A 15093-nucleotide genomic window follows, 5' to 3' on the forward strand; every position below is an offset into this window, starting at 1 on the left:
AAATGAAAACTTCTGCTTGGCCATTTGTGTGTGTGAGAGAGAGATGTGTGTATGTGTATGTGTGATTTTTAAAAATCTGTTTGAGAACCAAAAGAAAACAAAATAATACTTGCTATCTTTTTATGTATTTATACTTAATTTAATCAATCCATAAAGCTTTTGTTATCAGCATATTTGAGTTTTGTAACTTCACATTCTGTGTACACAAAGACAATACAACTATGGGGTAAGCTTGTGAAAGTGTGTGGGAGCCCCGAGCCGTACACGCTGTGAGTATGTACGATTGGAATCAAAACCATGCTCCTGGGTAAACAGACAGGCCTTAATCATGAACCAATTTTTTATGCAAGCTCCTTAAGTGGACTCATTAAGTATATAAAGATATAAATAATATTTACATTGTTCTGTTGTATCTAAATAGATACACAGGAGATTTGTATTTATGAAACACATATTCTAAAAAAGGGGAAAGTATGGGAATTTGGTATTGTATAAGTAGGATAAGAAAAAGTTAGAATATCTATCAAATGTAAAAATGAAGAAAAAGATAATGCATTAAAATGAGGAATAATTATGAAGAAATACCAAACAGTACTCCAACTGCTCAAATTTTTGTCTAATGAAAGAATAACAGCATACTTAAGGAAATTCAGAGTCAGCAGAAATGAAGTCAAGAACGAAAGTTCTTTATAAAATAGCTTGTCAACCTGTGGAATGTACTTGTATGTCTTACTCAAGTTGAATTTTGTTGCTGAGATTTATAAAATTAGAAGAAAAAAGTAAATTTTAAAATTTTATTTGAAATTGGTCTCCATTTCAGTAGACTTTGAAAACTAATAAAGTAGAATAAGTTTTATTAAAACTTAGTGAACATTAAAATTATTCAGAACAATTAACAAGTAACATACAATATCAAAATTATCTGTCCCCCTCTTGAATTATGTCAGTGTAGAAAGAAGATTCTAATACTCTAAACTAGAATGTCACCTCTTTCTACATACATATTAACTAGTACGTTCCTAGTACACTCTCTTCATGGTTTCTTGCTCTCAGACTCTGTGAGAAAACTGCGGAATGGTGAGCAGAAAACACCTGAGACTAACATTGTCATGCTTTCTTTGTAAGTTAAGAACAATAGTTTCATTTCAAAGATGTGGAACTTGACGTATACAAAGGATTGATGATTGGCATTTCCATATGGGAAGTGTACTGAATTGTCTATTCTGCTGTGGTCTAAAATTGGACTACTTCTTTAGAAGTGTTTAACATGACTTTATCACCATGACCGAAAAGATACACAGGAGCCTCCTATCACTGTTTGACAAACACAGGAATATTCGTATCTCTATGATGATTATAGTCCAGTATGTTCAAATGGGGTGCCATGTGTACCCATGGTCATCTTCCATGCAAAAAGACTAGAAAGTTGGTCTATTTGATGAACCATAATCAATGTAAACAGTGAGGAAAAGCCTTGAATAGTGTCTGTGTTTATTCTTTAGATAACTAGCTTACTGCAACATGCAAAGAGGTTTAGAAAGGTTTAGAGATTATAGGGACTGACCTCTAAGCACATGCCAGTCTGTTCAAACACATTAACTTCTGTGCAATTAAGTGCTCCTAGTTAAGGGGAAAAGATTAGCCTTGACTTATATATTTGATAAGTATCTCTAATTTTCTGAAATGCTTAAACCTTTTAACACTTTGTGTCCTTGCTGCCTCTCTTCCTTCTTTCAGCCTTACACTTTTATTCTAGACTTTATATTTACTAAGTTCTTAATTTACTAAACCTTCTTTGTTTTGACCTACACTCAATCTTTATGCCTTGGTCAAGAAAGCAGCTAGGATTTATCTTTTGGGACTGGGGAAAGACCTACCTCCCCTGAGATCAAGAGATTACTGCCCACCATCTGAGCAGAAAAATGGGGTATTTAGCAGGAAAGAATGGGATAAATGGTTGCCAGGCATGCAATGACTGTCCAGTGTGCCTAGAATCTCTGCTATTCACGTTTTTCACCCATCTACTCTGTAGCTAGGCTTGGAAACCTACATCAACAACTGTTTACACATACTGACATAGGTAGACTTTTACAAAGAGTTTCGGTAAACCAAGATTAAATATGATTTGTAGTCTGTGGGGGTGGCTTAAAGCATTATCAATAGTTTTTGTGTCTCTTTCCCTTAGCCACTAAGTTCTATTTTGCCTACTAAGACTTCCCAAAGTAGTATAGATTCAGATAAAGTAAGGAACATTCACACAACTTTTAGCTATTACTTCTAGATTCTTTAAAATAGGGCTAGGTTGTTTGGAGAGAAGGAACATGGAAGGCAGGGTGTGTGATACGATTGTTCCTCTGGTAGATGTCCCCCGAGGCCACACAGTGTTCTGACAGACACTGGGCTCCTTAGTGGCCCCGTGGGCTGCAGAGACTTGGTCACTGGAATGGGAGCAGATGGCTGCAGGTGATTCTCCACTGGAGACAGGGACTATAACCGTTTCCTGCAAGTCTGCTAATTTATCTCTAATCCAGTGTGTCTTCTAAGGAAATAGAATGGATAGAGTCTGGTCGCTAAAAGATTGCCCTAGATCCTGACTGCTGTCGCCCTTGGCTACCACAGGAGGTACCCACCAAAGTTATTATCTCAAATATATATTGTTACAATCAATATGATTCTTGTTTCTTAAACATTTAAGTTATTTCTACTAGGGCAGGCTTCAAACCTGTTCCCACCATCTACCCAGGTTCCCCTTAATAGCTACTCGTCACCATACATAACAAATAACTTTTAAAAAATACTAATAACCAATTAAATATAAACTCTTTCCATTTCACTAGCCCCCAAATTGTCATCAATATGTATTTCAAATAATCATTATGAAAATGTTGTTACAACTTCCAGATATTTCTGATGGGCAAGGGACCATCAAGAGGAAATTATCACAAAGTTTCCTGTGATAGGCATATTGGACCTTAAGGGAATTTCCAGGAATTCTGCTCCAATATATTAAAATTGATAAAACAAGATTTTTATATGCTCTCTTATAATGGAATATGTTAAAGATCAGCATGCTTTCAATATTTTGATTATAAACTATAAAACAAATTGTAGGCTGTCCCTTCTCCAACTTTTACTCTTTTATAGAATGGGATTTTATTTGGTAAGTTTTATCAGAACACACCAATGTGTTCAGAGGGATAATTGTGTAGCTAGCAAGAAGTGTCTCCTTTTCTGTAGAAGTTCATATAAGAACTATATTTTAAAATGTAGGTTTTATTACTGTTCAGGTGTGGTGAGGCCAATGGATCAGGAGAGATTGCCATTGAAAAGACAGTCACTCCCAAGTTCCCAAGAGGACAGGGACAGGCCACACTGTTCAGGGGCCGTGCAGGGAAGCACTGGGGTCCATCAGGAGGCAGAGGAGCCAAAGGAAAACATGAGCTAGAGCCTTCTGTGGTCTCCACAGGAAGGAACCACAAGGCAGATTAAGTAGACTCAAGATTGGCTAGTTTGTATGATTTCAGTGGGGTATAGGGGCTGTCCCTAGTTGTTCAGTACTTGGCCTCGAGGTAACTAGGACAGATGGATAGTGGCCCAGGGTGTGGAAGCCTGATAGGGGGAGGTGGCTGGGAAATGTGCTCTGGGCTGGTTGGTTTGCATGTGAAAGGTACACTCCCAAGTGAGTCATTTACTATCTCTAGGTATTGGCTAGCCCTGGGATGGCGGTCTGGCCAAGGTCTCAAGGCTCCAGATGTCAAAGTGTCAGAAATATAGAAAATGAAAAGGCATGATGAATACAGATTAACACACCGAAACAGGAGTAGATTACTTAGAGTCATTCTGACAAGTGTGGTGTTCATCTGGTTAGTCCGTTATAGGTAACACTGTCTTGACACCAAACGTCTTGCTTCTGTTCAGATACCTCTCAGTAACTCCAGGGAGCTTTTTTTAAAATTTGTTTTGGTTTTCTAAATTCAATACTTAAAACAAACAAACAAACAAAAAATAGAGTTGGAAAGAAAGGAATCCTTTTTACTGAATGAATTTGGTACATTTACTAATACTTGCCCCATACAGCTATGTATTGTTTGATTTAGAGACTAACAATAGGTGCTTCCACATTAGGATTCTAGTAAAACCCTAAATTAGGTTAGAATTATTAAAGAAATTATCTTTTGGCAGGTACACCATTCACCTTTGGTTGAAATCATCTTCAGGTACATTACAGTTACTCAATAAATAATTGTTAAATGAACAAATAAATGAATAAGTCAACCAAACTTACTGGCAGAATTTTCTACAAGTTCCCTTAGAGCCTTTAGTTTATTTTCAGTCTGATATTCATAATAAATAAATTCAGAAAATAATAGTAAAATATGTGGATTATTTTGCTCAAACAAAAGCTGAATCTCCTATCACTTAAAAGCATTCATTACCAGCCATGCCTTTATAGGCAAACATAAAATATAGCAAAGGACATAGATAATTTGGAGTAGCAATTCAGTTTTCGGCTGAACTGGCAAAATTGCCATTCATAATGGCCCTACTTCTCCAGTAAGCAACAATGTACACAGGTATCAAAGAACTTTTAAACGGTTGACTAGGATAATTAAATTAAAAAGGAGAATAGATTAACATCTCCTGAAAACAGTGTGTAATCTAAGGAGAGACTCAAAACATGGCTTTTTCCCTTGTATTAATATTTCTTCTTTCCATTTTTTAAACATTTAAGAAAGGAGAGAGTATATATATGGTGTTTCAATGGAACTGGATTTTTTTAAAATCTCCCTATTTAGTTTCTCCATTGCAGTTATTAAAATTCCCCACTGGAATTTTGTGTATAATCAAATGTGGAACTTCAAAACAGTGGGGGAAGAGTGAACAAGTCAATAAGAGGTATTGAGTATTAGTACAAGATGGCCTTTAGGAAAAAAAAGTTTATATCTTATACTAAAATAGATTCTGAAAGAGGTGAAGGTTTAGATGTAAAATATGACTATCAGCATGGTAGAAGGCTTTGGTGTGCTCACTTGCACAGGTAGATGCTATACCTACCATGTCACTAAGCAGCCATGAGCAAGGATGGAAATGGCCTCCAGCCACTCGAGGGGTACTTGGTGTGCTGGCAGTCATGGCAGTTGCCACAGCAGAAGGAAGCTGTCAAAATTGAGCTTTTCTCTGTTCCATCTACCCCAGCATTCTCTATTTCTTTCAGGCTTCCAAACTTCTCGAAGGAAGGAAAGCAAAGAAGATATAAATGTAAATCACTAATTTCTTTTTTAATTGCAAAGCTGATGCTTGTGTTTTATGTTGGGGCCAGACAAGCGTTAAGAAAAAAATGTATCTTGCTCTTAACTTTTCTGATTCCAAAATCTGACATTTGATCGAGGCCTCAAAATGGCATCACTCTGTGGTATCTGCAATTTCCACTGGTGTGACAATGGAATGACTCACTGTCACGTGTGTGCTGGCCCTTTGGATCTGCTAGCAGACTAGACTGAACTGATTCCAGAAGCTGTCTGGGGGTGTGTGCTCAGTGGAGAGCAAGAGGGCTTCAGTTGGAAAGGTTGTCTCTAGGGTCTATAAATTCTTTTTTCTTTTTCACTTCCTGTTCCTCCAGTTAATTTCTTTATCCTGGAATTCCTCACCTCCCATGACCTCCCTTACCTTTTCACACCATCCTCTGACCTAGATAAAAGAAACACTTATGTCATTCACGCTAAGTTCCTCAGACTGGCAGGCTGTTTAGAGCAATGTGCAGTGTTCCTAGCAACAGATTAAGGCCAATCCGCAGAACTTCAAAAGGCTGCAGGCATTGAAAAATCACAGAGGACTACCCAGTTATATTTGGAATTTCTGCTCTGTGACTCTGTAATAGCTAAGAAACCCAGAAAGTTTTTAAACTTTTAAAATTTATTATTAATGGAAACTTGGAAAGTACAATCAGTGTTCTAAAATAGTCATGATTAATTTAGTGAAGAGGTTGAGAATCAAGGCCAAATGTGTCTAGGCTAACTTTTTAAGTGGTGTATTTAAAGTTCACTAGAAGTCACACAAAAGTGATTTTAACTATCAGAAATATTTTATATTATTTTTAGAACGTAAGATATCAGATCAGCTAGACCTGTTTTAAAATCCATGAACAAGTTGTTTGTCTACGAGAAAGTTATTTTAACCTTTTTAAGCCTCAGTTTTCACATGTGTAAATTAGCATAATATCGTGAGGTTTAAGTGATAAAATATGTGCATATGGATTTGTCTATAGTAGAAGAAATAATAAAAATCTAATCTGTGAATGGAGATATTTTAGCAAATAGGATTACAATGATTTTGTGGAGTGAGTTTTAAAAATTTTTTTTAATTTTTATTTATTTATTTAGAGATGGAGTCTTGCTCTGTCGCCCTGGCTAGAGTGCAGTGGTGTCATCATAGTTCACTGCAACCTCTAACTTCTGGGCTCAAGTGATCCTCCTGCTTCAGCCTCCCAAGTAGCTCGGTCTGCAGGTGTGCACCACCACTCCTGGCTAATTTTCTCTATTTTTATTGGAGACGGGGGTCTCACTCTTGCTCTGGCTGGTCTTGAACTCCTGAGCTCAAGCAATCTTCCTGCCTTGGCCTCCCAGAGTGCTAGGATTACAGGTGTGAGCCACCGCGCCCAGCCAGGAGTGACTTTTTTTTTTCCTAGCTTGAGGAAAAATTGGGGGAAAGTTATTAGAATGAGAAAAAAACAAACAGGAGGAAAATAGGGTAAATTTGACTATCACAAAATGGAGATCGCATTGTCCTTGTGTGTGATACACAAAATGGGAGGCCCCTTCCATGGGTCCTAACACAATATCTTACTCATAGCAGATGTTTATTTATGTGTGATAAATGAATATATGGGGGAAAGAATGAGATGGTAACCATAACGGTGAAAGAAAATGGAAGATTGCATAGAAGAATATTTAAAGAATATTTAAAACGCCTCCAAGATTTCCTATCTGAAGTACATTGTGTTGGTTAGATTTATCTATAATACTCAACTCTCTTCCCCACCCCCAAATGAGACAATGAACCAAGAAGAACAGGTATGTTGATTATACCATGTGTTCTTTATCACTGTCCGTAAAGAAAAGCAAGTGAGAAATCAGTGTTCATTGTACAATCAAAGGAAATGACACACCTGTCAACTCAGAGAGAAGGAGCTCTGTAAGGTCAGTTTCCAGTAGAAGTCAAAGGGTGAATGGAGAGTCCAAACTGGAAAGACCATTAATCTTAAAGAAATGTCATGATAAAATGAGGCCCTCAACATAGAGTAGCTTTTGGTATTTGGTAAGCGACAAATATTTATAGTCCTTTGTTTTGCAAGATAATTCGTTTCCCCAAACCTTGCCATACAATGTCAATAACTCCATTTATTTCAAAACCCAAACACATCTACACTTTCCAAACACTCCCAAGAAAGTGCTTCTCCAGCTAATAAAACTGAGAGTGTAAAAAATAGGATGAACCCTATTCAGAGGGAGTGTAATAGCCAAGTATCAAAATCAAAAACTTAACACCTTGACTTTCATGGACCTCATAAGCATGTATTTTACTCTTTTAAAGTGAAAGCAAATACCTTGTAAGTAATCTGTCATTTTTCTGAGGAGTGTATTTGAATCATGTTTGCTGTGATTCTGATTTGTAGGGACCCATCACTTAGCTAGTGAGTGAAATTAGCGTAACTTATTCTTGCCTACACTCTCACATGTAAATCTGTGTGGGTTTTTCTTTACTTATATTCATTGCAAACTTAATAATTCTTATAATGTGTTTTTTTTTTTAAAAAAAAGGCTTTCCTTCATTGTAGAAAATGTTTCTAAAAAGAAAAGCAATTGGTAGGGCTGCTAAGGAATTGCAAAGAGTGTGAAGAGACAGAATTAAATGAGGATTTGTAGACAAGAACAGTTTTGTATAAATTACGGAATTCAAATTTGGCAGCATTGGCAATGTCATTATTGACACCTGCAATGACAATAGGATCAACCCAAGCTTTAGTCTTAGGCAAACCTGAAAAACATGACCTACACCTTTGTGTTGTTACTTTAACTGTATATGGGATTTTATCTTTGTGTTCCTCACCTTGTACTAAGTTTAACGGTGCACCAAAAATTTCAGTATGTGCCGGAGAGTAGGAGAATGAAGTGTCAGGGAAAGATCCTTAATATAGTATCTGTATTACTTTCCTAAGGCTGTTGTAACTATGTTCCACACACATGGGTGGAAATTTACTGCCTCACCTTTCCAAAAGCCAGAATTTTAAAATTAAGATGTTGGTGGATTGACGCTGCCTCTGAAGGCGTTAGGGAAGGATCTGTGCCAGGTCTCTCTCCTGGCTTCGGATAGACTCAGAAGTTCCTTATCTGTAAATGGCTGTCTTCACGTGTCTCTTACTATCATCTTCCCTCCGTGCATATCTATTTCTGTGTCTAAATTTCCTCTTTTTATAAGGACACCAGTCATATTGGATTAGAGACCACCTTATTTACCTCCTTTAACTTAACTACCTCTATAAAGACCCTATTTTCAAATAAGGCCACATTCTGAGGTACTGGATGTAAGACTTCAACATATCTTTCTTCGGGACACAATTCAATGCATAACGTTGACTCAGAAGAAACGATAGTAACGAGAGAACCAAGGGAAATTCAGGAACAGGACTGGCTGCTTTACGACCTCCATGCTAGTCACAGTGTGGTCAATGAATCAGCAGCAGCAATATGGCGTCAGAGCTGGTCAGGAAGGCAGGCTCTCAAGCCCATCCTAGACTGCTGAATCAAATCTGTATTTTTACCTAAATCCTTAGGGGTTTTTTACATTAAAATCTGAGAAGAGCTGTTCTAACTCTTAGAGGGGAAGCCCATTCTCAAATGCCAAGATGGGGAACAAAAAAGACCTGTGTGCAGGGACCCCATAAATATGTGTACACAGCAAGGATGGGCCATTATTCTGGCACAGCTATGACACATTTATTCATGAGGTAATACTGATCTCTGGAGGTAGTTTTAGGAATTAAGGTTCAAGGACCATTTATTCCTCCTTCTGTAGATTATCTCTCAGGAGATCATTATAGGTGGCAGAGATGGCTCACATTCTTTTTTCCTACACTTGGCTTTGCCTGTGTAAGTTGTTTCTTTTCTCCCAAGCTGGTCTACAATTTGAGTCAACCTAGCTAACTGAATCATACAATTTAATTGTAAAATAAGGCTCGTCAAGGAAAAAACATTCCCCCAGTAATGGGGAAAAGGCATTTGAGTGTATAACACCGTTTTTAAGTGATTGAAAACATGTGGTGAACTCTTGCTTCACTTCTGCCTTTCCTGTCTTCGTGCTTCCCTAAAAACATAATTGATCCAGAAGTTGTGGTTATGGGATCTACGTTACATGAAGGCAAATGGGAAGAGAAAACTTTAAAGTAAAAAAGGAAGAATTAAGCTTTGTCCTAATGTCATCTTGGGCAGATGCTTATAATAGCAGGGGAACAAATGCAGCTTCCCAAGAGAACTCTGAGGTCACCGTTCTCATGGGGACAGGGACTTGAAGTGACACATGATTATTCACAGAAGTAAAATTTGCTCTGGAGGAGTCTGCTTCCTTAAAATCCAGAGCATCAACAAGTGTACCACATGGGCCGTGTTTCGATTCCATAAAAACTGCCATGTTGTGGATAACCTTGCATGTGCATTTCCCTGCGTGGGAATGAACCTTTGTAACTGAAAATTAGAGAACTCTTGATAATGTTTGTACCATTTTCACCCAAGACTGATACTTGATTTAGGTTCCTAGATAAGCATTGTATTTCTGATCTGCTGGCTTTATCTATATACTAAGTAGTAACAGCATGCTTCGAAAATGTACTAGTGTTACTGTGTTCGAGTGGAGGATTTTCTTAGGTTCTTGGTGATCAGTAAGAAAAGAACTTCAGGATGCACCACATAAGCCAAACGAGCAACAGCTTTTTCTTGAGAGCAAAATTACACTCTCAGAAAAGAGAGTGAGCAGGCTTGAAAAAGAGTTGCCATACTGGGAGGAAGTGGTTTTAGATCTTTCGTAATTTTGCTAATTAAGGGGAGGAATATTCAAGGCCAAGGGGTTGGCTTTTACTAAGAATTTGGGTAGTAATTTGTAGAATTGGGTTCCCTCCCATTTTGATACTTTATATGATTGTCTCAGAACTGTCATCGTGATTTCAAGGGCAGAGAAGTTTTACAGCCACAATGTAAATGATACTATAATTAGCCAAAGTTCACATATGGGGCAGAGATAGCTCACAAGCTGGTGGAAGCTGGTTCTTGCCTGCGGTTATCAGCCCCTCTAGTTAGGCTTCTGCTTAGGAGTTATTTTAACACCTGCACCTGATCTTCAAGCCCCTGCATCCAGTCTGAGCCCTGTCTCTTAGTCTCCTACTCTAACGCTAGCAGCATCATTGAACTGTCTTCATCCTCCTTTTTGTTCACATTCTTTATTGGTTCATATATTGTCTAGAAAGAATAGTGAACAAGTACTCGTACTATGCGCCAGCCACTCTCCTAAGTACTTTATAGACTTAACCACTTTTAATTCTCACAACAATGCTATAAATGACATGAGGAGATTGCACAGATGAGGAAGTTAAAAGAGAGAGATTAAATGAATTGCAACATCAAGCAGAGTCAGATTTCAAATCTGCTTCCAGAACCTGTATGCATGACCACTGTGGATACTGCCTCTCAAGAGAGACATGTAATCATTCCAAATATATCTTTAAAAGGCCAAAATAACTACTTTAAAATGTGTTTTTAAAATCTCTTTTATTGCACAGACAATTATTACTGCAGATGTGCCATTCCACCCCGCTTGTTTCTGAAATTGCGTCCTTCCTTAAGTGACACGTTGGAGGCGCATTTCCTTTCAGATATAAACCACATGAAATGATTTCCACATCCTTCCTCCCCACTAACTCCTCACCTCCCCCTCACCTAGCCCCGCCAAACACATGCTCGCTTCCTTAGTCACATGGAGACCCACCTTGGTTGTCTTCTGCTCTTCCTCTCCTTGCTTCAAAGTACCTTTCTCAAAGAGGAAAGTGTATATATTGATTAAAATTTGGATATCAGAGGATAGAGACTTTTTAATGCTCCATATTCTGACCTTTTATCAACACTGTTTACCCAAACTTGAATCCCTGACAACGGTGTTTATGTTCACATAGAACTTCGTTATCACTGTGGATAAAGCCTTACACCTCCATATGTCTCCTCATAATTCTGACATTTTTCAGAATAAAATGATTTCATTCTTTCGATCAAACAGATGCAACACATCCACTTTTAACTGGAGTTAACTTAGAAGCTACAAAGTGCTTCTCTTAAAAAACTCAGTGGTCTGAATTTGGTCGGAGAGGACAGAACAAAACAAAGAAGCAAAAAAAAATGATAGAATAAACTTAAGTAAACTTTAATTTAAAAAAAATTAATTAAGAGTGCCAAGTTCACAGTTACCCAAGGGATATAAGGAATCATTTTTTTTTTAAACCGCATTTCAAATCCTGCCCTTCAGCACTGAGCTTGTGTAAATAAAAGCTACGAAGACAGGATAAGTTTTCGAATGAACACTTGGGCCCGGGAGCCACGCGGGGTCTGATGAACCACGTGGCCCTGTGTGCAGAGCTTTGTAGTAGGCCTGTCCCACCCCACAGCTGCCATTTCCCATTCCGTATTATGTTTCCGTATGATTTGCTTCTCACTCATAACTGCTGTAGATCCAAGGTTTCGGACATTTAGCAGGATTGGCCTGGATAGCTTAGGCTCTGTATATTAAAAGGAAGCTCATGAAGTGTGAATACTTTCAGAGATAAAGCCCCTACCTTTGATGGATCGACGCTGTTGAACTAGAACTTTTATAAATCAAAATTGAATTAATTTTACTTAGAATTATGACACAGCTTGTTGGTAATGGCCCTTCAGTTGTCTTGAAGTTGTCACCTGATCTACGTGAGATCATCTGTGTTACAAAATCCCATGGATGAAGGGTGCAAGCAGATAAAGAGATATATCAATTATGCAATTAGACAGCATTTGTCAATTTATAAAATGTAAAACCGCTGATAATTTTAGATGTCTGATTTTAGTCTCTTCTATTTGGATTTGGTCACTAAAGTGATACAAAGACCATATAAATGGAGACATTAAAGTAGCTACCATAATACCTAGTAGAGAAACCACAAAGAATGCTATTTTCTTTTACTTACCTCAGTTAATTTCAGACTTAGCTATTATCCTATTGTTATTTTGTGAATGGGATCTGGAATAACTGTTCAGGAGGCTGTTTCCATTCACCTGCATTTATACTTTTTCAGAATCTCTTTTTATAATTATATATTTTTTTTACTTATGGGGCATATGGCTTTCAGGTCATATTGTTAGGCAAGAAAGCTTAAATTGATAATTCTGATTCAAATTTAGATCTCAAGGATAGTGACTGAAAATTATATGAAATGTGTTAAGAGGAACTTTACTATTCAGAAGCTGCAGAGCATAGTGTTTAAGAGCCCAGATTTAAGAGCTAGACTGTCTTGGTTCTGGTTCCAGCTCGACTCTCTACTCAGCCCTTGGATAAGTCATTTAACCTCTTCAGTTTTCTCATCTGTGAAATGGGAAAAATAGAACTTACCTCATAGGGTTATAGTGAGAAATTACTCAGAATAGTTCCTGGCGTGTGTAAGCCCATGTATGTATTAGGTATTGTTAGCATTATCATTGCCTTTTACTATAGCAATAGTTTTGCTTGTTTATTCATTTTTGTTTGTTTTTAGTAGAACCTTTTCTTCAAGTGCAATTGGACAAAGAGGTCCAATGTACATAAAGCAGGTGGAATCCAATTTTGTCTGGTTGGAATGGTGGTGAGAATTCATTCTTCTTGCCTCACCCAAGGGCACCTGTATACAAAACACATTCAGGGAACATTATTCAGCAGGGCTAGGCATTAGCAGAATGCTTACTGGTAGTCTATAAAATTGATCTGAGAAGTGTCAATTAAGCAAGTAGTTTTGAAAATTAAAATAATAACAACAAAAATAAATAATGCAGGTCTCTGTACCTACCAGGCGCTGTTCTAAGCATTCACATTCACACAGGAGCGTGTTTACCAGGCACATTCCCCTTAGGTAAAAGATACCAAAAGAGAAGAAATATACCTCCTAAATTGTTGAGTATTTTAGATATAACAAAAAAGATGTTGCCTGTTGAACTCGTATTTTGTATGTGTTGTACTTGAATGATAGAAAAGGGGATGTATTAATATATTTACTCCTTTAGAGAAAATTTCAGGGTTTCTCTTTTGAAATAACTGCATAACTAATATCATCTGGTGTTCAGTGATATATCCCATGCCACCACCCTGACCCCTCGGACGAGTGCAGTGGAACGTAGATGGGTGTTTAAGACCTGCGTTTACTGTATGTGTGAGCTGAGCTCTCTCTTTCATTTCTATGAGTTTAGAGGGCAGGCTCTGGAACCAGAATGTCTGGATTCAAATCCTGAGTCTGCCACTTTCTACTCAGGTGTGGTGGCCAAATTACTTAATCCTCCTTAGTGGCCTCATCTACAGATGGGAGGGAGTAATGCATGAGTATCACAGGACTGTGATGAGGACTAAGCAACATAAAACATTTTTATCGTTGTTATTACAAAACAATAAATGAAGTCCTCCAGGTCCATGAAATGTGCAAAACATTACAAAACTGCCGCTTTACCTCAGTCTGGTCTCATAAAGTGTGGAGCAATAAAGAAAACAATTATCCCATGGACATGAATTCAGCCCATCAGGAGAACTGGCAGGGCACATTATATACACGTCAGCTGTGGCAAAAATTAGTCAGCATTGTTTGTAGAATGCCTGTGATGTCTGGATTACCAGCTGTCTGGAAAAAGGAGAACATAGCTTCCTTTTTGTGTTTAATGTGGTCTGCCAGCCAGCTGGCAGTAGGGGAAAAGGAAGGGAGCTTGTGTTGATTGTCTGTTCTGTGCCAAGAGCATCGTGTAAGTTGTGTCATTTGATCCTCCCAACTCGGTGGTAGGGTGGTACCAATACGCCTGATGTGGACATGGGGGACTGTGGCTTAGCGAGGTTAAGTCACCTGGCCAGGAACCCACACAGGTAGCAATGAGATTCTGACTCCAGCGTCAGTCAGGCCGTACCACTGACCGCCACTGATAATGCCGCAGATACTCTCCGCTGACCAGCTGGAGTTAGCAGTAAAAACCAAAATTTTCATATCAAGTCATTATTTGCATATTATTTGTAGAATATACAAGTTCTATTACAATTTTTGTGGTTGCCTTTATGTTTTTAAAACATTAGGTTGATGGCACAGTAATATTTTCTGGTCAATATGGTCATTAAAATGCTGCATCATTAGTCAGATAGTTCTTTTGTTGCCTATATATGTCTAATAACTAAAATAAATTAACAGAATTAAAAATTGGACTATGAGTCAGCTCTGCGTTCTAGTTCTAAGTTCTTTTATTATCTGCGATTTACAAGTAAGGGAAGATTAAGCAGCTGGTGAGTGGCAGAGCCAATATCCAAATTCGAGATACAAATAGGAGGCAAAGGAAATTTGTGATAAGAAAAATTTGATAATAATTCATACATTTGGAATTTAAGTTTTTTGGACTCATCCATGATAGATCAGAAGGTAGATACTGGTTTTTAGTCATTCTCTGAATAACATTCACTTTTCTTAGCTAATAAAATAATCCAATTTAAACCAATCAATAGCAACACTGCTTGACCATTTATTCCAACTGATGGAATTAATATGAATTTAGAAATTGGTGTATAATAAAAATAAGAAAAGAAATAAAAGGTTTTATAAATAACTTTATATTTTAAAATAATTTCTTACAAATATAAATTTGTATATATTCGTGGATAGACATTTTATAGAAAGTTTGCTCATTTAAAAGTTGATTCTTAGTTATCAACTTTTTTTGTCTGATTTTCGTTAATACTGAGAGAGAAATTTCTTTAAAATGCTTTATTCTGCTGAATTACTAGTGAGATATTAAATATAACATGGAAAATACT

The 15093-nt window shown here is 37.4% G+C and overlaps 1 protein-coding gene across 3 annotated transcripts in view; it reads left to right on the plus strand.

Moving 5' to 3' along the window:
- Positions 1-15093, plus strand: part of ARHGAP24 (Rho GTPase activating protein 24) — a 332868-nt gene that overhangs the window by 222339 nt on the left and 95436 nt on the right. The gene's annotated exons all lie outside the window — the stretch shown is intronic.

Source organism: Propithecus coquereli, unplaced genomic scaffold, assembly GCF_000956105.1.
Source record: "Propithecus coquereli isolate 6110/MARCELLA unplaced genomic scaffold, Pcoq_1.0 Scaffold26, whole genome shotgun sequence".
Lineage (NCBI taxonomy): Eukaryota > Metazoa > Chordata > Mammalia > Primates > Indriidae > Propithecus > Propithecus coquereli.